Here is a 27,450-nt window from a genome sequence, read left to right as displayed (position 1 = left end):
ATTATATAAGGTAATTTTATTTGTTCATTTTTCATTTTATATCATTCATCTTTATGCTCAAGATCTTATTAGTATATGTGCTTAAAGCTTTCCTACATTCTCTTTTGTTGCTTGCAATTCTATTGGTCGATCTACTTGCATAATCAATTCAACCAAAAAAGTAACAATTAAAGTGATGAAAATATTATAGAAAGGTATCCTTGAGTTTACATCTTGGAAAAGGAGCTAGGTTTAACATTTTAACCCCTTGAAGATTGTAGTGTTGAACAAATTTGATTCCCTTTGAAATATTGTGCTTGAAGGTCCCTCTACTTTTTCGCTAATGTGAAATTTGAAATTCTATAGGTGTAATCAATATATGTACTTCTTCCTAATTTTTATGCTACATTTTTGTGAACACATACATTTCATGCACTATGTTCCTTTTGAATGTTAAGTTGGATCTCACATGCCTTTCACTAATATTGGAAAAAGAACAAAAATATTTCTTGTATGCTTTTACATTCATTAAGTTCCCTCTTTATTGCATTATAGAAGAGAAAAATACAGTAAATATTTTATTTTTCTTTCTTTCATATCATTGTCATTCAACAAAAATATAATAACATTTTATTTTAGGCATTTTGTATGGGGATGTTATCATCATTTGTTAGTTCCTTTTCAAGTTTCTATTAAGAATTTTACAATGTTCAATTTTATGCATATGATGATTTCTTTGTCCTTAATTTGCTTCATAATTATGCAATTGTCCCTCCTACAACGAATCCCACCCATGGGAATATAATAGCAGAAGAAAAATCCATTAGCTTTACTTTAAAGAATATATCACCAATAGACAAAATATTGAAGGATAAGACTGATCCTTTTTCTAAAATTATCTTCCATTAAGAAATTTGATATTGAAATCTTTCCACTTACATTTTTCTTTTTGTTCCCTTACTTCTAAGGATCAAGCTTTGGTGAGTTGTGACTATTCCGCTCCTAAAATGTGTCTTATTCAATGTTCACATTATAAATAAATTTCTAGAGGACCATAAATTATCTCATAAGAGTTAACCTATTTCACTATTTCACTAACGTATGCAAGCACAACCTTACCACTCATTCTACTTTTATGACTATTTTCAAGAGTACATTCCTTCATCTTTAGTCAATTTTTTATGTAGCCCACTACAAAAAGATTGATTTTCAATAGCAACTAGGATGCATTCCTCAAAAATATTTTTTCTCCTATCATTATGTCTTATTTTTCCACCCCATTTTCTTTATTGTGTGCTGTTATGGGTACAAATATATTTTTTCATGGGTGTCATGTGTTTATCTCTCTACAATATTACTTAATTCTTTTTCTTTATCTCTCTATAATATTCCTCAATTATTTTAATTTTTGACACTCTTTAATACAATCTTGATGTCTATAACTTTTCAAGAAAAGTATTGGTAAAAAAACCTACAAATTTTAGTTAGAGGGCTCTCTTGTTGTTTTCTCATATGAATTAGTCATATAGTGCTTCTAACTTCTAGGAAATTGGGTTGAGCATGGCTATTCCCTAATTTTGAATTTATTGAATTGTTGTAATTCAGTAGTTTCTAAACCTAAGTTTAAGACATTTTATTCCACTACTAATAAAATTGGGTTTAGCTGATCTATCTTTGTGGAGACTATTTTATTGTGGTAAGTAGGAGATAATTTCAACAGCAAGTCAAATTGTGATATTGTTATCACGATTTAACTATGTGATTTTTGAGTCAAACTCATTGACCCATGTTTCATGAGTAGTGATTCAACATGAATCCATCTCTCATGAGAATAAATAGAACCCTTGTGAGCCTCACCTAGATCCAATGAGTGCTAAGTGTTCTATTTATTCTCATGAGAGTTGGATTCATGTTGAATCATAACTCATAAAACATGGGTCAATGAGTTTGACTCAAAAATCACACAGTTAAATCCTGACAGCAATATCACTATTTTATTGTAGTCAAGCTCATCTCCCATAGATTCTATGACATTCTCTTTTACACAACTTTATTATTTTAAAATACACAAATAAAAAAATAGAAATATATTTATAAATAATTTGAAAAGATATTATCAATATATTTAATTATTCAATTTCAATAAAATTCAAAAAATGTCTCAAAATAATAATGTATTGATAAAAGATCAAACTAACAAAATATTAATTTAAATTAGTAATACAAATTACTTATGTATGAATTAAATAATACAAATGACGAATTTATCATTTGGAAACCTGAAAACAAATCGTCCATGAGTCCATATTTATCTTACCCTCCAATCAACGATATAAGCTCTGTTGTTGCTCCGATTTTAACAGATTTATAGAATGTATAACCATATTCTACATTTTCAACCCTGCAACTTGTAGAATATGAACACCTGCACAATCCAATCTATAACAGCAAAGATGATAAACAAGCAAAATAAACAACCCTCCAACGATGAAGAAACAGAGTACACTCTATTTTTTTAGAGCAGAATCAAAACAACTTTTTTATTACTGATTATACTATTCCAAAAAACCATTACATTTAATACCACTACTGGTATACTTCTATAGAAAATAACTAATTAAAACTACTACCTAATCTCAAGTTCTATATGGCATCTTCAGCATGATTGCATTCATTATTAACCATCAAATTTAGAAATTACTAAAAAACTGCCGACAACCATGCAATCTAACAACTATCCATGAAAGTTCTAATTTTAATTGTTGTGAATAGTGGTGGAACTGGAATTTTCTATTTCCGAGCAGCAACAATCTTGGCGTTAATCTTCATACTCCCCCTTGATGCTGAGAGGACTGACAATTCAATCTCTGAGTACCAAAAACTGATCTTTTGCAACTGCCTTTGTGAAGATGTCTGCAATTTGCTCCTTTGTGCTGATGTACTTTAGCTCAACCACTTTATTTTGTACCAAATCTCTAATGAAATGTTGTTTCAAATCAAAGTGTTTGGTCCTGCTATGATGAACCGGATTCTTGGCCAATTTAATAGCACTTATGTTGTCACAAAAAATCACAGTAGGTTGAACCTGTATCTCTCCAATTTCTTCAAGAAGCTTTCTAAGCCATAAAGCTTGTGTGCTAGCTGAAGTGACCGCAACATATTCCGCTTCTGTAGAAGAGAGAGCAACCATACTTTGCTTCTTTGAACTCCATGTAATTAAACCAGAACCCAAAGAAAAACAATTACTAGATGTAGATTTTCGGTCATCCAAACAACCTCCCCAATCTGAATCACTAAAGCCAACAAGCTCAAACTTATTAGAAGAATAGTGAATGCCAAAATCTACCGTACTTTTCACATACCTCAAAATTCTCTTGGCTGCCTTCATATGTTCCTCTGATGGATTTGTCATATACCTTGAAACCAATGAAACTGAATAAGCAATATCAGGCCTTGTGTGAGTTAAAAACATCAAACTCCCCACAATGCTCCTGTATAATGTCTCATCAACAATTTTAGCACCATCATCTCTACATAATGTAACTCCATGAGCAATTGGAGTGGAAAGAGGTTTACAATCTGCCATATCAAATTTCTTCAACATATCTTTTGCATATTTTTCTTGACAAATAAAAATTTCATTTTTACCTTGATAAACCTCCATGCCAAGAAAGTACTTCATGAGACCTAAATCTTTCATCTCAAACTCATTCATCATAGCAACTTTAAATTCATCTTTCATCTTTGAACTACTACCCATATATAACAAATCATCAACATACAAACTCACAATGAGAATATCATTACCTTCTTGTTTGTAGTAAAGGGTAGGTTCACTCTTACTTCTTTGAAAGCCATTCTGCTGAAAATATCCATCAATTCTTGCATACCATGCATGCGGTGCTTGCTTGAGGCCATACAAAGCCTTCTTCAACTTGTAGACATAATCTTCTTTGCCTTGAATCTCAAAACCTTGTGGCTGTCCCACATATACCTCTTCTTCTAAGTACCCATTCAAGAAGGCACTTTTCACATCCATGTGATGAATACTCCATTTCTTTTGAGCTGCAAGAGAGATTAGCATCCTAATAGTTTCTTGTCTTGCTACTGGTGCAAAAGTTTCTTCATAATCAATGCCATACCTTTGAGTGAAACCTTTAGCAACCAATCTTGCCTTGTGTCTTTCAACACTCCCATCACTATTATACTTGGTCTTATAGACCCATTTTGTGCCAATCTTCTTCTTCTTATGTGGAAGATCTACAAGCTCCCATGTTTCATTCCTATCAATGGAATCCATCTCTTCATTCATTGCTTGCATCCAAACCTCATTAGCGCATGCATCTTCAAAACATGATGGCTCAAAATCAGCTTTAGCAAGTAATGCAAAACTTACTGTCTCACCTATTGGATCTTCTTCATGTGCTTGATTTTGACACCTCTCATAGATATCACTCAATCTTCTTACCTTCCTTGGAGGACTTGAGGATGGACTTGCTCTTGGGATTGGTGAGGGGTTTCTTGGTGGGCTTGGTGATCTTGAAATAGAACCATTAGCTGGCTGCTCATTATCATTATTAGCAATATCATCATCACCCAAAACTGATTTTGGCTTTCCAACAAGTTGTTTTTGATGATCATAAACTCCCCCTTCATCAAAAATCACATCTCTTGAAACAACAATCTTATTAGTAATAGGATTGAATAATCTATAAGCTTTGCTTTCCTCACTATAGCCCACAAAAATACATGATTCACTTTTAGCATCTAGCTTTTCCCTATTCTGATCAGGGATGCGAACATAAGCCAAACAACCAAAAACTTTAAAATGATTTACGTTAGGCTTTTTCTCATACCATGCTTCATATGGAGTCATCTTGTGTAGGGCACTTGTAGGACTCCTGTTGAGAATATATACGGCTGTAGCAACTGAATCAGCCCAATAAGAATTGTTCAAACCCTTGGTTTGTAACATGCTCCTTGCCATTTCTACCACAGTACGATTCTTCCTTTCAGCCACTCCATTCTGTTGGGGTGTGTATGCAGTTGTGAGTTGTCTTTTGATGCCATTCCTCTCACAAAAATTCTGAAAATTGTTTGAGCAAAATTCTCCTCCTCGATTTGTTCTCAAACATTTGATTGTGTTCCCTTTCTCATTCTCTACACGAGCTTTAAACCTCTTGAATGTATCAAAGGCTTCATCCTTAGTCTTCAAAAAATATACCCAACACATGCGTGAGTAATCATCTATAAAAGTAATGAAATATGATGACTTACCCAAGCTTTGTGTTTGCATTGGACCACAAATATCTGAATGAATAAGTTGAAGTGGGTATTGGGCCCTCCATGCATTGCCTTTTGGAAATGATTCCCTTGAATGTTTCCCTTTTGCACACCCTTCACAAATCTGTTTATGCTCTTCAACCTTAGGCAATCCAAGAACTAATGCATTTGATGTTAGATTCTTCAAACTATTGAAATTTAAATGGCCATACCTGAGATGCCACAACCAACTTTTATCCTCATAAGCCATATTGACAATCTGATTGTCGTTTTGACCAAACTTCAAAGGAAACATCCTATTCTTTGTCATAGGAACAACTGTAATCGCTTTATTTTTCTGACTCTTATCATAGATAGTACATTGCATGTTCTCAAATACCACTCTATAATTCTTCTCACATAGCTGCCCAACACTCAATAAATTATGCTTCAACTTGGGAGTATAATAAATATCTTGAACACTTTTCATACCTTCCTTTGTCTGAACATCCATGGCTCCTTTGGCCGCAACATCCACCGTATTGTTATTACAAAGGGTAATATTGGATCTGTAACTATCATCAAGCTTTGAAAATATTTATTTGTTACCAAACATATGGTTAGAGCATCTAGAATCTAAATACCAAACATCATTCACATTACTTTCACCTTTCCCATAACACAAAAATAAATTACCCGAGGAAGGATCCTCATTTTGTTGGGCATAATTTGCATTATTGTTACCTGATTTCAGTCTACACTCTCTCTCAAAATGTCCATACTTATTGCAATGATAGCATTGGATGTTCCTTTTATTAAATCTGCCTCTACCTCTTCCTCCTTGAGCACCTCCTCTTCCTCTAGATCCTCTTGAAAAATTCTGATTTTGGCCCCTTCCCGAGCCTTTGTTGTTGTTACTACTGCTGCTAGCACCATCGTTCTTTGAAATTTGCATTTGGGAAGCAAAAGCCTTCTCATTAACACTGGTAGATGTGTCCTTTATTCTATCCTCATGTGATATAAGAGATCCAACCAATTCATCATACTCCATGGTAGCTAAATGTTTACTTTCTTCTATGGCAATTACTACAATATTCCATCTTGGGGTTAGAGATCTCAATACCTTTTGTATTATTTGCTCTTGAGCAATAGATTCACCCAAAGTGGCCATTTTATTAGTCACATCTTTCACTCTCACACAAAAATCTCCCACACTCTCTGTCTCCTTCATCTTCAAATTCTCATATTCTCTTTTCAAAGATTGTAGCTTCACAACCTTGATCTGTTCATTGCCATGGTAAGCATCTTTTAGAGTCTTCCAGGCCTCTTTTGCTGTCTGTGCATCAGCAATTCGGGGAAACAAGCTCTTATCAAGAGCCATCTGAATGTGAAACAATGCCATTGCATTCTTCTTCTCAGCTTCTTTCTTCAATCTCCTGTCATTAGGTTGGAGAGTATTCCAATCTGCAGGCTCTTCATATCCGGATTCAACGATCTCCCAAAAATCTTTCCCAATCAAAAAAGTCTTCATCTTGATTGACCAATATTGGTAATCAACTCCATCAAACTCTGGGATTTGCAAATTGTTTGCCATGCTGTTATCTTCCAAACACCTTCAGCTCTGATACCAAATGTAGAATATGAAGACTTGCACAATCCAATCTATAACAGCAAAGATGATAAACAAGCAAAATAAACAACCCTCCAACGATCAAGAAATAGAGTACACTCTATTTTTTTAGAGCAGAATCAAAACAACTTTTTTATTACTGATTATACTATTCCAAAAAACCATTACATTTAATACCACTACTGGTATACTTATATAGAAAATAACTAATTAAAACTGCTACCTAATCTCAAGTTCTATATGGCATCTTCAGCATGATTGCATTCATTATTAACCATCAAATTTAGAAATTACTAAAAAACTGCCGACAACCATGCAATCTAACAACTATCCATGAAAGTTCTAATTTTAATTGTTGTGAATAGTGGTGGAACTGGAATTTTCTATTTTCGAGCAGCAGCAATCTTGGCGTTAATCTTCAATCAACGATATAAGCTCTGTTGTTGCTCCGATTTTAACAGATTTATAGAATGTATAACCATATTCTACATTGTCAACCCTGCAACTTTCCTTCTGTAAAGCTATTTTAAAAAAATTTAAAGCCCTTGTGCGAGACCCGTAATGATTTTAGACTGGCGTTGGACTGATGTGAGTCTCTATGCAAGGATTCCAACTTTGCTCTTGTAGAAATCCTTTCCAAGAGCAACTTGGTCATTATTTTATTATAGGAGAAAAGGATCAGTCCATATACTACAAAAATAAATCTATATTTATATTTTTTCCCAATAAAGAAACCTTATTTTCCAAATTCAGTGCATCTTGACAATATTAAGGCATTGGTATTTTCGAATCTGAAATTTAAAAAATTCATTTCTTACCAATACTCCACGTGCTCTATTTAAGGAGAGGTAATATGCAACCTTCAACCAAACACGGAATCTTCGAACGAGCACAACTTGTTTATTCTTCAACCAGCTAAGATAAGAAAGAGCAGCACCCTTACCAAAGAACAATTCTTAATAAATAAATAAGTATGCATTTCTAACATTAAAACAATTTAAATTTTAAATATAAATGATTATTTATTGATAAAATGAGTAATAATATAATTTCAGGTCCATACTTGACGTAAATTAAATTAAATTAAGCGTGCAATTTAAGGAAATGTAGGACTTCTCTTTCTCGGTCAATTTTATGTATGACAAAAGACAAACTTGTATGGTGGGTAGAAGCTTCAAGGCAAACTCAGGGAAACTGAAACGAAGTAACTGTGATATTATTCATTGCATCTTTCTTATCAGCCACTCCAATAAACCGGGATTTGCTCTAAGCTGTCAATCATCATATTCTTGCCTTGATCTCGCCAAAGGTATTCCCTTTCCGTCTCCCATGAAATCTACAGATAAGATGGAATCGGGGAGGGACAACACAATGCTTGGCGCCGCCAAGCAATCTCACACAATATCTAAAATCAGTAGAGTTATCCCCATCATTCGAACCCTACAAATTCCTTCTCCACAGTATTTCAAAACTGATGCTGCCAATTTTCCTACCCTAGTCCAGAAACTTACCGGCAAGCAACCGGCAGCGAAGAAAGAAACCGGTACAGCCGGTTCAAAGAGGAGGAAGAAGACTATAGGTGATGAGTATTCTTTCCCAAAGCAGTTAAGCGAAAAGGAATGCCCAAAATGTGCAGTAATCGAGAGGGATTCATGGGAAGGTGGAGTGCAAATGTGTGATGATTTTTTTGAACTTTTTGGTGGACTAGAAAACGTGGATTTCTTGAGCGCTCTTAGAAATTCATGGTCAACGCTACCTGAATTTCCAACGAGTTATCACAGTAGCATCTTTTAGACAGTAAACAGGGGTGGATTAGGTCATTTTTAGCAATTAAAAATAGGACATTGAGTAGTTGTTTTGGCTGTCGTATATAGAACTGGTGCGCACTTAAGATATTCCTTTGTCTTTTGTTTTCTCTGTGTCTAGCAGCAGACAGCAATGGTTTTACTTTATGCCATTTCATTGGGATTTTAGTAACTGTGAGAAAATGTGTCAATGTTCCAACTTTCAATGTTACTTCTCCATACATCTTTCTTCGAACCAGACAGAAAATAGTTTTGCATGGAACCGAGAGTTGAATTAAAATGCCGGCTATTCCTTTCAAAATCCGCTTAGGGTAATGAAAACCTAACCTCAGAGCTAGTATACAGTTTGACTGAAATTAGTTGTTTTCTTCAAGTTGATTTGTACGGTAAGACATACAAAACAGCTAAGGATGTATGCTCTCATTGAGACAATTGTGCCTTTATTTATTTTTAATTAACATGTGCTTAAATGAGATTAGTAGTTAGCTTATAATGGATACAAATGAGTTTCTTAGTTTTAGCTGACTCCCAATTTTTAGTCCCTGGCTTAGTATCCCATAGGACCCCATATGGTGATCACTATTAATTTTTATTTGCTAAAAGGAAATTTGCAGTATTCAAAACTTTCAAAGGTTTGATTTTAATAATCAATTTTGTTATGGTAATTTCCATTTTCTAATTGGTGGATAGGTATTTTCCTGGCTTTCATTTGTGTTTTGATAAATAGAAAATAAAAAACTTAAATGGCATAATTTGCTGGCATTTATTTGTTCGGTCCTCTGACTCCAACTAATTTATGTTCAATTAGTAGCCTTTGTTGCAGGCGTCTAAATATGAGCGAATGAATGCCAGGTAATATGATATTTGCATATGGTGACTTTTAGAAAAAAATAATATAATAAAAATTAGTTGTTTAGATATCCAAATTTTAGAAAATAAAGGAATACATTATTAGAATAATTTTTTTATACCATTTTTTTATCTAAGGTGTTTGACTATTTAATTAGTGGGATTGAAACAATCATAAAATATTATTATTTTAATATTTAGTAACTAAAGTTTTATAATAAGAATATTAAAATGTAATAGTTTTTCTAGACTAGAAGAATCTAATTTTTGTTTGAAAGAAATCAAAATGTTAAATTCTATCATGATTAAAATGATGACATATAAGCCAAGAGCCTACAACACAATGGTAAATTGTGAGCCTCTTAATTTGGAGGTCTTGGGTTCAAATCTACATGAGATTAATTAATAATTGGAATAACTAGTCACAATAAATAATAATAAAATTTTATATTTTTATTATAGTTGTTGTTTAAAAACTTACTTGACAAGTTTTATTTGTGTAATTATAATTTTAGAACTACTAGGTGCTATATTAACCTATTTTTACAAAGGTGTCAAGCCTAAATTTCTTACATCCATGAGTAAATAAGCAACTGCAAACTTACTTGACAAGTTTTATTTGTGTAATTATAATTTTAGAGCTACTAGGTGCTATATTAACCTATTTTTACAAAGGTGTCAAGACTAAATTTCTTACACCCATGAGTAAATAAGCAACTGCTTTTGGTCTATAGGAGTAGACATCGTCAATGATTAAGTTTATATTTAATTTAGTTTAACTTTAGGTTTACATCTAAATTATTTTAACTTTACATTTAAGTTCGTTATATAGGTTAATAAATAAACTAGTTTTAGATTAGTTTGTAAGTTATTCTTCTAGGATGTTGTTCATAGGATTTGTAAGACTGCCAGTTCATAAGCAATATTTTAAAGGTTAAAAACTAATCAATATATTGAATCTTTGATTTATTTTCTATGTTCTCAATCTTGAGTGTATATATGCTTTAATTTAATTTATATTTTTTAAAATATTATGGAAAAAAAAATAGTTTTGTCTCATCTTTTTATGATGAATTAGATTCTTCATTAATTTGATGACACATACATTATCACAATAAATATCTACTTAGTGCAAAAATTTTTTTTAATTCAAATGGCTGAAATGTCTATAACATACTCTGCTTTTGTGGATGAGAGAGTGTCAATGCTTTTCTTTGAAATTAAATTAATCAAAATAGACTCAAAAGAGAAACAATTTCTAGATGTAGACTTATGATTAATGAAAGCCAACAAGATTGAATTGTTGAAAATAGTGGTAATCAATACCAAAATTTATAGTGCATTTCACATAGTTCAAAATTTCTTTGGATTTCTTCATCTTTATCTTTGAGGGATTTATCATGTACCTTTAAATGAGTGAAACTAAATAAGAAATATAAGGTCTTGTATAGGTTAAAAACATCAAAATCCCAAAAATCCTTTTGTAATAAGTCTTGTAAACTAATTCATCACCATCACGTAGAGTGGAGAACAGTTATAATTAACCATATAAATATTTTCTATCATATATTTTGCATGTGCACTTCCATAATGAAAATTGTTCTTACTTTTATAAATTTATATTCCTAGAAAGTATTTCATAAGAACTAGATCTTTTATCTCAAATGTATTTACCATGGCCGATTTGATCTCATCCTTCATTTTATAATTACTACCAATGTACACTAGATCATCAACATATAAACTTACAATACAATTATCATTCTCTTCTTTCTTATCGTAAAGGGAACCTTCACTCTTACTTCTCATAAATCCATTTTGCTGAATGTATCCAACACTCCTAGCATGCCATGTTCTTGGTTCTTGTTTTAGGCTTTCCAAAGCCTTCTTTAATTTTTTGATCTAGTTTTCCTCTTCAAAACATGTACCTAAATATTACATAAATACTTCTCATTATAAGTACCTATTAAAGAAGGAACTCAATTTCATGTGGTGTATCATCCATTTATTTGAGCATCTAATGAAATCAACATTTTGATAGTCTCTTTTCTTTTCCACTCATAAGAAGTTTTCTTAATAATTTATTCCATTATTAATTCATACTAAACATAGAATTAAATATTTCATGACTCTCTTATTATTCAATATTAATAACTAACACTTCATGTTTTTAAAGAGATCTTATTTGAAATATTTGATATCAATATAATTCTACATTAATGATAGAATGTAAAGAGATGAAATTATAAAAACCACTTTACTACATCTAATCTTCTAACAATTAGAATATAACAGTAATAGATAGATGAACAAAGAAGATAAATGGTATTAAATTCTTCCTTCTCAATTTTCTTTTCATGTATTTTAATTAGATCACTAGGAATTGAATGAAAATTTGTGCTCCAAACACTATCTATTTGTAATAGGAGAAGCATCCTATATGTCATCTCACATACATTTTATCTTTAAAATGGTATTGTGTGCCATGCCCATTACAACAACTTAATGTGAGAACAAGTGATGCACCTCTATTTAAAATGCTCTTTGCGAGGAATTCAATTTCACCTATAGACTAAAGGCCAATTTTTTGACACATTTCACTAGGCGCATTATTCTAACGAGTTGTGTGATGAGTCACACCTTAGTTGTAGGTAGTTCAATGTCCACTTTAAAATTCAAAAAATAATGAAGGTCATTAAAAATCCCAAGCTACATGTTGACAAAGTTATCCCTCATGACTAGTTGTCCCTCCCACTTAGAATTTTGTATCAAACTAAATTTGGAGTGAATAATTTTTGACAACCAATATTTTTATATTTGTGAGTTTGTACAAAGGCACTGGCTGGTTGGATGTGGCTATCCTCCCACAAAAATGTATAGTTCACCAATTTTCAAAACATAAAAAATATCATAGATTTTTTTGAAAATTTTAGGATTTGATCTTTATGATCTTCAAATTTCGTACTTGAAAACTGCAAAAAGTTCAAAAAAATAATTACTATGTTTTTGTAAATCTGGAAAAAAAAATTTGACTTTGTTTTGTCTTTGGTACTTTTTTGTGGGAGAGTAGCATGTCCCTAACTAAATGGCCAAACCTCTAGGCTATGCCATTACTTACTTCATCTATAAAGTATATGCAATAAAATTACTTGTTACAAAATGTACTTGTACTTGTAGGCCTACACAGTGATAGTCTAGTCTCAAGATGCAGACAATACATGTATCTTAGTTTACAACAAAGGTTTATTATTATTTAATTTTATAACAATGAAGTGGTTTTTGAAAAGTTCAGTTTTACATTGAATTATAAAGGCTTTCCTATTTGTAAGATCATAGACCTTATTTTGACATGAAATGTGCTAATCACTTTTCTAAAAACTATAATAAGTTTCCTGACCAATCAGATTTCAATATGGTACAAAAATTGTATTGCTAGATTGTAATGGCAACGCTCCCTGAGGTGACATAATGAACTGATATAATATTTCAAGCATGTTGAAAATCAATGCAAAGATCAAACATCAATTTGTATACATTGAAATAAATGCTTTCCTATTTCATAGTTCAATTTTCCATTGAATGCTTTGATAATTTCTTACTCCAATTTTCTATTTGTGATTTGATGTCTTGCACAGTTTCATTGGTTGTAGCATAAGAACTTTATAATATATAAACAATTTGTATTGTGGATGACAAATATTATAACATTTATAATAGAAAATGAGTCAAAGTAAATAATATTTAGATACCAACCATATTATAACTAAGAAATTCTACCATAATAGACTTGAAAATTAGAAATCTAGAAGAATATTTTCCATTCATTGTATTCACATAAAATTGTACAGGTACATATATAGTTGTTTGCCAAAAAGCATAAAGCTACATGAAAGGAACTGACTACAGGAAAGCTGCAAGAAAGAAAAGAATCAATTTAGGAAATAATAGTTTAGGAAAGAATCAGTTCAATGTTCAAAACATTCTAATATTGCAACACTCGCCCTCAAGTTGGTGCATAGATATCCCACATGCCCAACTTGCCCAAAAACTTCAAGCACAGTCAACTTGAAACCGCTTTGGTAAGAATATCAGCTTGCTGATCTTCTAATTGAATCTTAGGCAAATCAACAATCTTCATTTCCAAATTCTCCATAATAAAGAATTTGTCTATCTCCACATGCTTTGTATGATCATTTTGAACCAGATTATAGGCAATATCACATGTTGCCTTATTGTCACAATATAGTTAAATTGGTTGCCTAGGCGGACAACCCAAATCTCTCAGGAGAAGTCTTAGCCACAACACTTCACATACTCCAAGTGTAATACCTCTAAATTGTGCCTCCACACTTGATTGTGCAACAAAATTCTATTTTTTACTTCTCCATGTATCAAGATTACCTCTTACAAAGGTGAAATAACTTGAAGTAGAATGCCTGTCATCTACTACTCTATCCCAGTTAGCATCAGTATATGCATCCATACTTTGATAATTCTCATTTTTAGTGAATAAAATTCCTTTTCCATGAGCAGACTTCAGATACCTTAAAATGTGCATAACTGCATTCATATGTTGCTCTCCTGTATTATGCACAAACTGGCTAACAATACTTAATGTATAGGCAAGGTCTGGCCTAGTGTGTGCTAAGTACATCAATCTTCCTATGACTCTCTGGTATCTTCCTTTATCAATTGGTACCTGATTAGACTCTGTACATAACTTCAATCCTTCTTCCATGGGCATATCAATGGGTTGACATGCTAACATACTAGTTTCATGTAACACGTCAAGGGCATGCTTTCTTTGAGACAAAAAAATCATTTATTAGATTGAGACATTTCGATGCCAAGGAAATATTTCAAGGGACTGAGGTCTTTCATTTTGAATTCTCCGAACAAGTAATCCTTGAGAGCCCTCCTTTCTTCAGGATAATTTCCTGTAACTATCATGTCATCCATATACACAATAAGTGTAGTGATCTTACCCTACTGATTCTTTATGAATAATGTACGGTTTGAATTGCTCTGATGGTAACCAAAGGCTTTCATTGACTTTGTGAATCTTTCAAACAATGCCCTTGGAGATTGTTTCAACCCATTTAATGACTTCTTTAATCTACACACCTTCAAACTATGTATTTATGGTATCATGCAGCTAGGTGGGAGTTCCATGTAGACTTCTTTGGACAACTCTCGATGTAGAAAGGCATTCTTCACACCAAACTATTGTAATGGACAACCCAAGTTCACAGCTAGAGACAATAAGACTCATACTATATTAATTTTAGCTACAGTTGCAAATGTTTTTGTATAATTGATCCCATAGGTTTGGGTGTACCCTTTTTCCACCAGTCTCACCTTAAAGCATTCAATTGTACCATCTACTTTGTACTTAATAGTATAAACCAACTGACATCTAAATGGTTTCTTTCCTGGTGGATGGTCAACAAGTTCCCACATATTATTTCCTGTAATGATTTCATCTCCTCATTCATAGTGGCTTTCCACCTTGGATTAGCTAAGGCTTCTAGCACATTGTTAGGAATAGATATAGTAGATAATTAATTTACAAATGACTAATTTGATTCTAACAAACAATGGTTAGACACATAATGAATCATAGGATATTTAACTTTACTAGAATTTTTAGCTTTAGATGTGGAGTTAGGTATACCTCTAGTGAGATGCTAAGGTAGCTATTTTCTAGATGGTTCAAGAACATCTATGGTGATAAACTTGTATGGCGTGAGGGACTCGGATGGAGGTGGATCCATAGCTTCACTTTCTGGGTGTTCATCACTACTTTTATTCAAAGTTTCACCTACTTCTTGATTAATAGATTCAAAGAGTTTCCTTTCTTCAGAGATGTCCAAGCTACCCACATCTTCAAGAATGTGAACATCCAAATATTCAGAGATGTTATCTACATCTTCAAAGATGTGAGCATCCACATCTTCATAGTTGTGATCATCATACTCTAGAGTCTAAATTTCCTTCTGGTACTCCCCCTAAAGTTCAAGCTTAGAGGAAAAATACATCGAGTCTTCATGAAAAACTATATCCAATGTAATAAACATTCATTGAGTTGGAGGATGATAGCATCGAAACCCCTTTTAATAAGCAACATATCCTAGAAAGACACATCTCATCGTTGGAGGAGATAACTTGTTGCATTGATGCTTATGGAGGTATACGAAAGCTATACAACCAAATACATGAGGTAAATTTGGGATAGTAGGAGCAACAACCACCTCAGCAAGAACTTGGGATGGTGTCTAGGAATCAATAGCACTATAGGGTGCCGAATTGATCAAATATGTTGCAGAGGTAAGTGCTTCACCCCTATAGGATAATGGCATATGGGCTTCTATCAGAGAAGTATGAAAAACCTCCAACAAGTGAGGATTTTCCTCTTAGCTAGCCCCATTCTACTAAGGTGTATTGGAACAAGTAGTTTGATGAATAGTTTCATGTGCTTTCAAATACTGCTGAAATTCAGAACTCAAATATTCACCTCCATTGTCACTACGAATGACTTGAACTTGTGCATTGTACAAAGTATGAATCACGTTATAAATTTTTTTAAATAACAATTTCACATCATTTTTAGACTTCATTAAGCATAACCAAGTCATTTGAGTACAGTCATCAATAAATGTAACAAACCAACATGATCCTCGCAAGGTAGTGACTTTGGATGGACCCCAAACATTAGAATGTATGATCATAAATGGAATTGGAATTTTATTCAAAGTTAATGGAAAAAAAGCATGATGGATTTTTTCAAGTTCATAAACTTCACACTGGAAGATAGAAACAAAAAATTTTGCAAATAAACTAGGAAATAATTTATTCAGGTAACCAAAGGAAGTATGTCCCAAACATTGATGCCATAAACGGATTTTAGATCTATGCTTGTCCCCCTAAGAGCCATCCATCACTAGAGCTTGACGCATCTTGTCCGAACTCTTTGACACCAAGTCTAAGTAATACAGCTTCCCTTGCCTAACACCACAACCAATCATTTGCCTCATTTGAATGTCCTTAAACATATAGAAATCAGGCCAAAAAATTACAACACAACATAAAGTAGTGCTGATTTGGGAAACTGAAAACAAATTGTAATCCAAAGATAGAATCACTAAAACATAATCTAGATTCAAAGTATCAGTGAGAGGTAAGGATCCTTCTCCAATAACTAGGGCTGGAGAGGCATTGGCAGTGGAAATTCTTTTTTGTGAGGATGGTTTAAGGGATGAGACCTATCTAGAATCAAACATCATATGATCCGTAGCACTAGAATCAATTATCCATGCACTATTAGAAAAAAGTGTAGACATATTTAAAGACTTACCACCATTACTTGCCACTGCTACTAATGTCTAGATCTATCCAACAACATTATGCTATGTCTTTGTTTCAACAAACATTGTACTAGAGGTCTTCTTGGAATTCTTCTTCCATGAATTGTGGCTATGATCCCACCATTCTGGATACCCAGTAAGTTCAAAGCACTGAATTTTGGTATGACCAATTTGATTTTAATGGGTGCATTTATAGGTGGATTTATTAGCACCATTAGTGATCTTAGGTGGGTTTTGAGGAGGCTCATTCTGATTAGATCAGTTTTGAGTCACCATGGTTGAAGCTTCAGTCTTTTCTAGTTCTCTAATCATTGTTGTGCATCAAATAGATTCATGACAAACCAATGCATAACATGCTTCTAATTTGGTAATAGGATTCCTTCTCAAAATTTTGCCACAAACTTGTTCAAACTCACCATCTAATCCAGCAAGAAAAATATGCACCCTTTGTTGCTGAATTGATTTTTGGTAAGATTCAACATCATTCTCACTTTCCATGATCACTTTATCACAATGATACAACTCACAAAAAATCTCCGTTAATTCTCCATAATACATAGAGAGTGTTCTACTATTCTATTTTGAAGAGAAAGCCCTCTAATAAAACAAAAACACCTACAATTCGTCTACTCCATCATAAAAAGCCTTAGAAAGAGCTTTCCAAATATCTTGAGCAGTTGGTAAGAAAATGTATCACTTCATAATTCCTAGGGACATAGATATCAACAACCATCTTTTGACCTTTTGATTTTCTGGATACCACTTCTCATATCCATTATCATTCTCGATAGGTGGATATGAGTTATCATAAATGAAAGATAGTTTCTCCTTCTCTGCAATATTCATCTCCATGGTTTGAGACCACAAATCATAGTTTTCTTCATCGAGTGTAATCCCTGCCTTGAACAATGAACCTTCGGATTGAATAATAATGGGAGAAGATTTTCTTTCAAATGATTTTCTCTCAAATACTTCCAAATCTAAAATGACTATAGTTCAATGAAGGGATACAAATAATTCAAGCTTCAAAGCTCTGATACCAACTTGAAAATTAGAAATCTAGAAGAATATTTTCCATTCATTGTATTCACATAAAACTATATAGGTACATATATAGTTGTGTGCCAAAAAGCATAAAGCTATAGGAAAGGAAACAACTACAAGAAAGCTAAAGGAAAGGAACTAATTAATTTAGGAAAGAATAGTTTAGGAAAGAATAAGGAAAGAATTAGAAACAATCTAATATTGCAACAAATAGGCTCCACTTGAAACTTGTATGATACTACTCACGTAGTTTATTAGTTAAATTTATTTACGAAATATGTAATCACTTACTAGAATAAGCTTCTATAGTTTCTTAAATGATAAAATACTAGACTTTGGCTTTTTAATTATATTTTTCCATTTTACTAATCGAACGGCTTAAGCGAGGACCAAAGCCCCCTAATATTAGTTTCTAGAAACTAATGGAATCATTAGATTCTATATTAGTTACATAAATTTAAAATTTTGGAGATATACTAATGTTTGCAAAAGCTATATTAATTTGAATGTTCTTAAGAAATTTAAAAATATTTTTAAAAGAAAAATTGTATTGGACCATGATAAGAAATGCAATGAAAAATTACACTCATATTATGAAAATTAATAATTTTACCCTCATCTCACTGTTATATCATTTTATTATATCATTAATACCATTTAATGTTATTAAATGAGCATGTGTCCTTAATATCTTGATGAAATCTATTTCTTGGCATCAACATCACAATTTAAAATTGAAATAGCGATGTCTATGCACAAACAAATAATGTAAGTCAAGTTTTCTTACAATATATATATTTTTTCTATTAGATATAAGAGTTTCAGAAAATACAGAGCAACCAAAGTACCACCACAAAAATCAATAAGGAGGCCAAGCCTCACAAAGGAAGAATAGACTCAGTTGTACCACATAACAAAAAGAGGAGAAGGACTAACTAACTAAGAACATCATAGTAATTGACCACCCAAGCAATCCAACCAAAGGGACCCTCCATCCAAACAACATTTTTACGTTCTTGAATCTACATCAGCCTAAATAAATCTTCTTTTCTAGCACTCACTTTCCTACTACTTTCTCTATTTAGCCCAATGCAAGCATGCTAAAAAGCTTGTAGATCATCTAGGGTTCTACGCCATTGGTATCCATGGTTCAACTCATAGTAGAAAAAAGTAGCATGCCCATCGTGAAGGAACCTTCTCATCTTGTCTCGCTCGATTAGCATAGTAGCATACACCTACAAAGAAATTTTAAAATAAGTGAGTTTTTGAAAAAAATTTAGTAAGATCCCTTGGCTTACCTTGGTACCTTTCGTTGTTCCTACACTTCCAGATCTACCAAAGAATGTTAGATGACAATATATTCCAAAATAAATTGGTATCTTTAGGAAGACCATTAATATGACCAGTGATAATATCAAGAATATTGACATCAATAGGATAAACAATGCCAAACATTCTCCATATTTCTTTAGAAAAAGTACAATCTAAAAGAATATGTCTACTAGTTTTAGGAACTCTGCATAAATTACTAAAATTAGAATTAGAAAAATGTCTCTAAATGGGCAACTTGTCCAACATGACTAACCATCCGAAGCATCTAATTTTAGGCTCAACAGAATTATTCCACAAGATATCAAAGTAATTTTTTCAAACATTAGCATCATAAGAAGAGTAGAAAACAACATTGACATGATCAATAATATTAGTATTAGAATCAAGGATTCTATATATATTCTTGGCCTTAAGCAAATTCGTGACAACTCCACTAGGCCATTTACAATTAAGGTACCTTTTAGAATCAACATGGTATATAGTGGGAAGACCATTAACAACTTGCACAATCATGTTATATGTTCTTTTATGGGAATCAGGGATATCATATTTATTTTTAAGCTCATCCCAAGGAGTGATTTGATTCTGCTCAAAGAGATCTATGAACTATTTAATACCTTTCTTAGCCCACAATATGGTAGAACACCCTTGAGTAAGGGCCAAAGGTTTACCATTTAGGTGAAGATTCCACCAAATTGATCTTTTACCATAGAGTTGATCATTACAATGAAAATCCTTGTTAGTGCTGAGTTTCCTAACATGGTCCCAAGCCTTCCAAATAGATCTAAAAACTGTGTAACCTTAGACCATGACAGGAAAGTTACCAATAATGAGGTCGCAAAAGGGGAGATTAGTCCAAAATTTGGCTTTCTTAGGCACACCTCTCTCAATGTTATTTCTAACTAACACTTTCCAAGGATAGTCACCCTCCATGGATTAAAAAATCCATTTGGCAGACAGGGCAATACCTTGAATTCTTAAGTCCTTCAGCCCAAGTCCCCCAAGGGCCTTGTCATTGTGGCACCAAGCCCACTTAACAAAATGAATTTTGTTATTACCCTTTCCATCAGACCAAATAATTTTTCTGATGGACTTTTGAATTTCAGCAATCTGATAATTGTTAAAAAACCAAGCAGAGGAATAGTAAATGGTGTAGGAGGACAACATCTTCTGGCAAACTTGAATTCTACCTGCCAGAGATAATGCCCTATTGTACCATTTGTTAAGTTTCTTATCAATCTTATTTTTAACCTAGGACCACATGTCCTTGATGGTAGGTTCCACAGAGAAAGGGATACCAAGATATCTAGTCATCTTATTGGGGCCTCCCCATAGAAAATTGTATTGAGAAAACCAATCCAAGTGCTGCACATCCCACCCCAAACAAATTGATTTGGCTTGAGATATTTTAGCCCTAGATATAGAACAAAATAAAATAAGTTTATATTGCAAAGCCTTAAAATTACTTTTTGAAAGCTCAAAGAACAATGTGATATCATCCGCAAACTGGTAATTGATGAGCTCTTCATCATTAGGAAAATAGATAACTTTGACATCAAGAGATAAAGAATTATCTCAAAGAAGATAGAAAAGAGCCTCTAAAGCAATCACAAAAAGAGAAGGTGCCAGAGGGCACTCTTGTCTAATGGATCTCCCTATAGAAAAAGGAGCAAAGAGAACACCGTTAACTTCAACTTGAGCAAAAGCATCACTAAGAAGCACCTACACAATATTACAAAAGGAGGGAGGGAAACTGAAGGTCTCTAACATCATAAGAATAAACCTCCATTCAACCCTATCATAAGCCTTTTCAAAATCCAAAAGAAGCATGGCTGAATTTTGATGTGAGCATTTAGACCACTCCATGGCTTCCCAACTAGTTATGAGATTCTCAAGAATATATCTACCCTTGATGAAACCATTTTGGGTAGAGTTAACAAATTTAGGAAGAATATTGACTAAACTAAGAGTCATAATTTTAGCCAAAATCTTATATGACACATTAAGAAGGGTAATTGGCCTCCAATTCTTAATGAGGGTCTTATCTCTGTCCTTGGGGAGGAGCTTAATGATCCCTCTATTAACATCCTCTTCCAAGGAGCCAATAGACAAAGCTTCAGAGTATAAGTCATGGAGATCCTTACAAATCCAATTGATATTGGATTTATAGAACTCAGCAGGAAAACCATCAGGGCCCGGGGCCTTATCATCATTGAGAGCCTTGATAGCTCCCTCAATCTCCTCAATAGAGATATCTTTAACAAGCACAACAATATCCTCCAAGTCCAACTTTTTAGGAATAAGCATTTTGCATTTATTTCTTAAAGACTCAGCCTTAGAGGAGTCCTCTAAAGTAAAAAGAGTCTTGAACTAATTAGCAAAAGCATGAATAATAATCTCAAAACCTGAAATGTCTTGATTATCAATCAAGAGTCTATCAATGGACTCTTTAATATGTTTATGTTTAAGAAGATTGAATAAAAAATTTGAACCCCTGTCCCCATGTTGGAGCCAGTGGGTTCTAGATTTGATCTTGGCTCCACGATTCCTAACTTGTTGATGCTTCCTAAGAGCATCTTTGGCAGCCATAACCTGGGAGAGAAGATTTATATTGGAGGAATCTCTTTGGATGTTGTTCTCTACTATTTGCAATTCAGAAGATAATTGTTTTTCAACAAACTTGTAATCCTTAGCCTTTTTTTGACCAATGGTTTGAAGAAAAATCCTCCATGAAGAAAAGTTAGTTTTCCATCTATCAAGATGGGACAGGTGCTGAAGGTTAATTTTATTGATACCTATAATAATCTGCACAGCAGCAAGAACATCCTCATCCATGAGGAGACTGGTGTTTAAGATGAATTTACTACTTCTTGACTTGTGTTGAAGAAAACTACTATTAAAATTAACCTTAGACAAAATAGGGTGATGATCAAACAAACTGGTGGCATTAAGCCGAACAATATTTCCAGAGATGTCTGGAAGAAAAGAGAAAAAATACTTATTAGCATAAAACCTGTCAAGCCTGGAATAAATCCTAGCATTGCCCTGTTGAAAGTTGCACCAAGTGTGCCATAATCCAGGGTTGGTTTTCATGTTACTAGCAATAGGATCAAAAAGATAGTTAGAATTTAAAAATCTATTCCAATAGAATTTTTCATTTTCCTTCCAATGAAAGGGAATGCCCCCCCTAACTTGTCATCCTGAGATTCAATCATGTTGAAATCTCCACCAAAAAGCTAAGTCATATCTGGGAGGTCTATAAGCCATTTCCAGAGCTCAATTCTTTCCTTAGGGTCATTTGAAGCATAAATAGCATAGACCCCAAAGATCTTGTCATCATATTACAAAGTAACCCAGACCGCTCTCTAACAAGGAGAACATTCATTATTAGTAATATGTTTTTCCCATTTATTACTAATAAGCAGGGCAATTCCTCCTCTACCTCTCTCATGGTTAGTGCAAAACTTAATAGCATCTTTCCAAATAAAATTGAGATTGGAATCCAAAGTGAATCCCATAGACTTAACTTCTTGCATCATAAAGAAGTCTATAGACTGCAGAGAATTTAACAATTTCTTGATAACAAACTTTCTATCAGGGGACTCTAAACCCCTCACATTCCAAGATAGGCAATTCATTGAGAAAAATGTAAGAGGTAGAGCACACAATACATTCTTGGTCAGTAAGGGCCAAAAAATTATTTGAGGACTCCATTAGTTTCAGCCCAGATGGCTTTTTTTTGAACCAAGTGGTCTTCCTCTTTGCCTAGTAGTAGGAGAATTAGTGTTACATCATCTTCAAAATCCACTAAAGAATCCACATCCATGCACTGCCCATTATTAGACTTCGTGGGAAGGGGGGCAGTTGGAATAATTTCAAATTCATAATCGTCCCTAATTTCTCGAAAGATTTTTTGGGCAAATTTTTTAAAGTACTCACTGGTTTGGGGCTTACAAATGATATCAACATTTTGACTGATAGTATTAGCAATAGTCAAAGTAGGACCACTTAAAAATCTACCATGTTGAGTATTACTATTTTTGGGGTGATAAGTTTTAGGCACAGAGACACTATTTCCCCTTCTTGTTTTTTCTTATCCTGAACAATAGTAAAACCATCATCTGTATTAAGATCAATAGCTAAATCAAGATTGGGGAGAACTTGAAGACCTCCAGATGTATGAGTGGTATCACACAAAGCATTCTCAGGCTGAATAGAAATAAAAAACATAGGGTCAGGCACAATAGTAGTAGAAACAATCTCAGCCTGAACAATAATAGGGCCTACATTAGATGGAACATTAGTGCGGATAGGGGTTTTAGTGGGGGGTGACGAGGATGAAGAAGAAGCAGGGGTTGAATGATAGAGATCATTCTCAAGGGGAGGATTACTAGCAATGGGAGGATTATCCATGTTTTTAGTTGAATCATTGGAGGGATTAGGTTTTTTCCTAATGACTGGACAATCCTTACGGAGGTGGCCTTCTTTGTGGCAGAGAAAACAGGCATTCAACCCCTCCAAAATCTCTATAGGATAGATACAAGCATCATTAAGGATGTTAATTGAAATATCAGAAGGAAAGTCCTTACTAGGAAAGAGAGAGATAAGGACCCTAGCATCCATATGTGGGACAAGTCTCATAGTTTCATCCATTCGAATAATCTTACCAAAAGGCTCAAGCAAATGTGGCAAAAAATGCCATAAAAAAGGGGGAATGTTTTTAACCAGAATCCATCTAGGAGCCGAAAGTGCAAGAACCTCCTCATGTATGGCTTCAGGTGACCAAGCAATTGCCCTAAAATATGTTGAGCCCACATTCCAATATTGTTTTTTAAGAACATCTATTTGAGCATCATGGTTCAAAAAGAAAATCACATATAAACCCTTTTGTAGTTTCCTACAAAATGAAATATGCAACCCAAGTTTGTTATTCCAATAATGATGGAACCAGTCATCCATAAATTTCCTTGGTAGACATTTATCAATTTCAACAACTGAGAAAAAAATTGCAGTACCTCTTAATCTATTTTTTTCCTTAACAATTTCTTGCAAAATTTCAGGATTAGGAACAATCGCAAAAGGAGACAAAGAAGCTGTAGGGGTCTTATCAGATTCAGAGACAACATTGGTACCCGCACTTGTAAACTCAAACCTTGCTCTATCATTAATGACTAATGATCAACCCACAACCTTAGAAAAAGACTTAGGACAATCGCTGCTATGAGAGACTGGGTTACTAATGTCATTACTTGGAGCAAATTTAGCCACTTTTGAAAAAGAAATACTGAGAACTTGCTCAATAGTCTTTCCATTGCCACTCAGCTCAGACATTTTAAAATATTTAATGCTAGATGTAGAAGGGGATATGGCCGAATCGAGTAGCTGCATGGAAGAGTTGCACTATCCCTCGCCATCAGCATTGGCATTGCCAGAGGTTGCCACTTTGAAAATGCCATAAGATGTGGCATGAAGAGAATAGAAGTCACCGTAGACCTTTCACTGTCTAATAAATTTTCATTTGCAGGCTGATTTGTGGTTTGATTAAATTGCCGGATGACCTGATTCATAGAATTCATAGATCTGAATCCACAGATCCAAATTAATTTGCACTCAATCTTACAACAAAAATTTGAATAGAAAATCAAACAGTTATCAATATGATCCCCCATCGGCATTAGTAGTGACCTAAAATAGTCATATCCTCTTGGTGGTGAACTGGCAAAACTTTCAGGCAAGGTTAAGTCATTTCCCTTTTCTAAGAAAATTTTCATACCCAAAAGACCCACTATTTTTTTTAATATGTTGATTGTTGTTGAAAAGTGGAGTGTTTTTCTACTAACAATGTCATGTTTATGACAAGCATTTTTTTCTTTATGACTTGGCACAATTTTCATTCTATTTGCAAAAGTAAAATGTCGTGTCTTTTTTCTTGAATCCATTCAGGTTTTTGCATTTTTTTCTACAGGCCACAAGTGGGTATCTAATAGTAACTTATTATTTAATGTATTCTCTCTAGTTTCAAGGATACTAGATGTTTTCAGAAAGATTTCCTACGAATTTTCCCTTCATACAATAATGTTGAATGATTTTTAAGGTAGGTGAAGGACATTGAGAGATAAGAAACTACATTGATCAAAGCTCTCACTATTGGTTTGTATCTTCCAATTTCATTATTTCTATGGCCAAATTTTTTCCACTCTTGAATTTTTTTGTCGTGGCATTTTTCCATCATAACCTAATTTTAGGTTTTACTATTTTCAATTTTATCACAGAGTGTGTGAAATTTCATCTTTCATTGTAATTTCTTTAAAATGTTATGGTTGCTTTGTATAGAATTCTTGATGGTTTTAACCATTTTGAAAATTTTTTATCTCTTACGATGGGATTTTTTTTTGTAAAATTCAGGCTTAGATTTCAGTTAGTGATAACATGTTTATTATTCAACTCTACATATTAGTTTGTTTTTAGCCTAAGAAGCATGCAATATTGTCCATGTACTGAAGAAGCTATCATAGACCAAATTTTTAGGTTATTTGATATATCATAGATTCATATATGATTTAAGTGAAGTTTGCTGGAGAGAGGGTTGATCTGTCTGTTATGAAGCGAAAGGTAAAGGTGATGCAATTTGCATGTTCCTATCGATTGTTCTTGGGTAACAATCTAGATAATTAATAGATTCAATTAGATTTTTCATAGGTTGCACTTAAATCTATTTATTTGGTTTTTTACTACACATTGGCATGTTCTTTAAAACAAAATGAAAGGTTGTTGAATTGTAAAAGGCAGTCCATGTCTGATAAGCCAAATAAGTAGTTCTCTAATACACATAAACAATCTTTGAAAAAAATATGAAAGGTTGTTGAATTTTTGTCTTAATCTTAGCATCCATATTCTTACTAGTTTCCATTTGAATGTAATTATTAGTTGTAACTATTGAATAGCATGTACACAAAATAGAAAGCATTGATTTTATTTTTTCTCACATTAGTGTATTAATACAAATTCTAGGAAGTCTCCTTGTTGCATATTGGACATAGGTCATTTTTTGTTGGTATCCAATCATATATAACATTATTGTCTTTTGACATAACTATTTTCCCTATGACAAGAATTAAACTTATCATATCTCCTAGCTCAGTTGAATGAATCATAAAGAAAGAAGAAAAAATACTCATTTAAAAATTTGCATAAGACTTACACACTCATACATATTCATACTTATTCTAAAAAAATTAAATATTTAATTTTACCACCTCTAGATCAGCTTACTATATTTGAAATATTTGTGACATTAACCTAATTTTCTTTCACAAAATTCTACTTTGATTTGGGTAATGTGATTATCTTTAGCTTTTATCCATTACATCGTGGAGGTTTATCTACAAAGAAAAACATGGTATTTTATCCATTACATCATGGAGGTTTATCTACAAAGAAAAATATGATATACACATTTTGAAAAATAAAAAAGGGATCAATGTACAATATTGCTCCAATAGGTTCTAAGACCAACATTGTGCATCTTTTTGCAATACTCATCTTCTTCAAAAAGGGATCAATCTACAATATTGCTCCAAGAGGTACTAAGACCAGCATTGTGCATCTTTCCGCAATACTCATCTTCATTAGAATAAAGTTGTTATTTTTGTCACTCTAGTCATGTCATCCATCTTTCAACACTTCTATATGCAGAATCCTTTAGAACAACAACAACAAACTTTTGTGCATATATTTATTGCTCATCTACTACAAACACTTTAACTAAAAGTGTAAAAGTAACATTGATTTTAGATCTTAACATTTATAGAATATTAATATGTAATGTCAAATATTTGATTAAATTTGAATGTTTTAAAAATGTCTTGTGTTAATGATTTATTAACTATCACATATTCATAAGTATCATGTTCCTTTATCCTCTATAAATTAATCCTAAGTTTGTTGACTAATCAATGTTTTACTATTTGACTCATGTCAGTTGTAAAGCTATATTCTACCACAAGTACCATTTATCATTCTTTTTCAAGCTAACAATCAAGTGAACCGCCTTACTAAAAGGCAGGAACTTTGGCACTTGCGCTCCTTGTTTTATATCAAAATAATGCAATAAAAATAAACATATAGGCACTAGGATTCTCATAGTTTTGGCTTCTGTCATATTATTGAATGCAAATAGTCAAAT

The sequence above is a fragment of the Cupressus sempervirens genome, chromosome 4, assembly GCF_028749045.1.
Source record: "Cupressus sempervirens isolate cs-2001-9-10 chromosome 4, ASM2874904v1, whole genome shotgun sequence".
Lineage (NCBI taxonomy): Eukaryota > Viridiplantae > Streptophyta > Pinopsida > Cupressales > Cupressaceae > Cupressus > Cupressus sempervirens.
Note: the sequence above shows the minus strand (reverse complement) of the source record.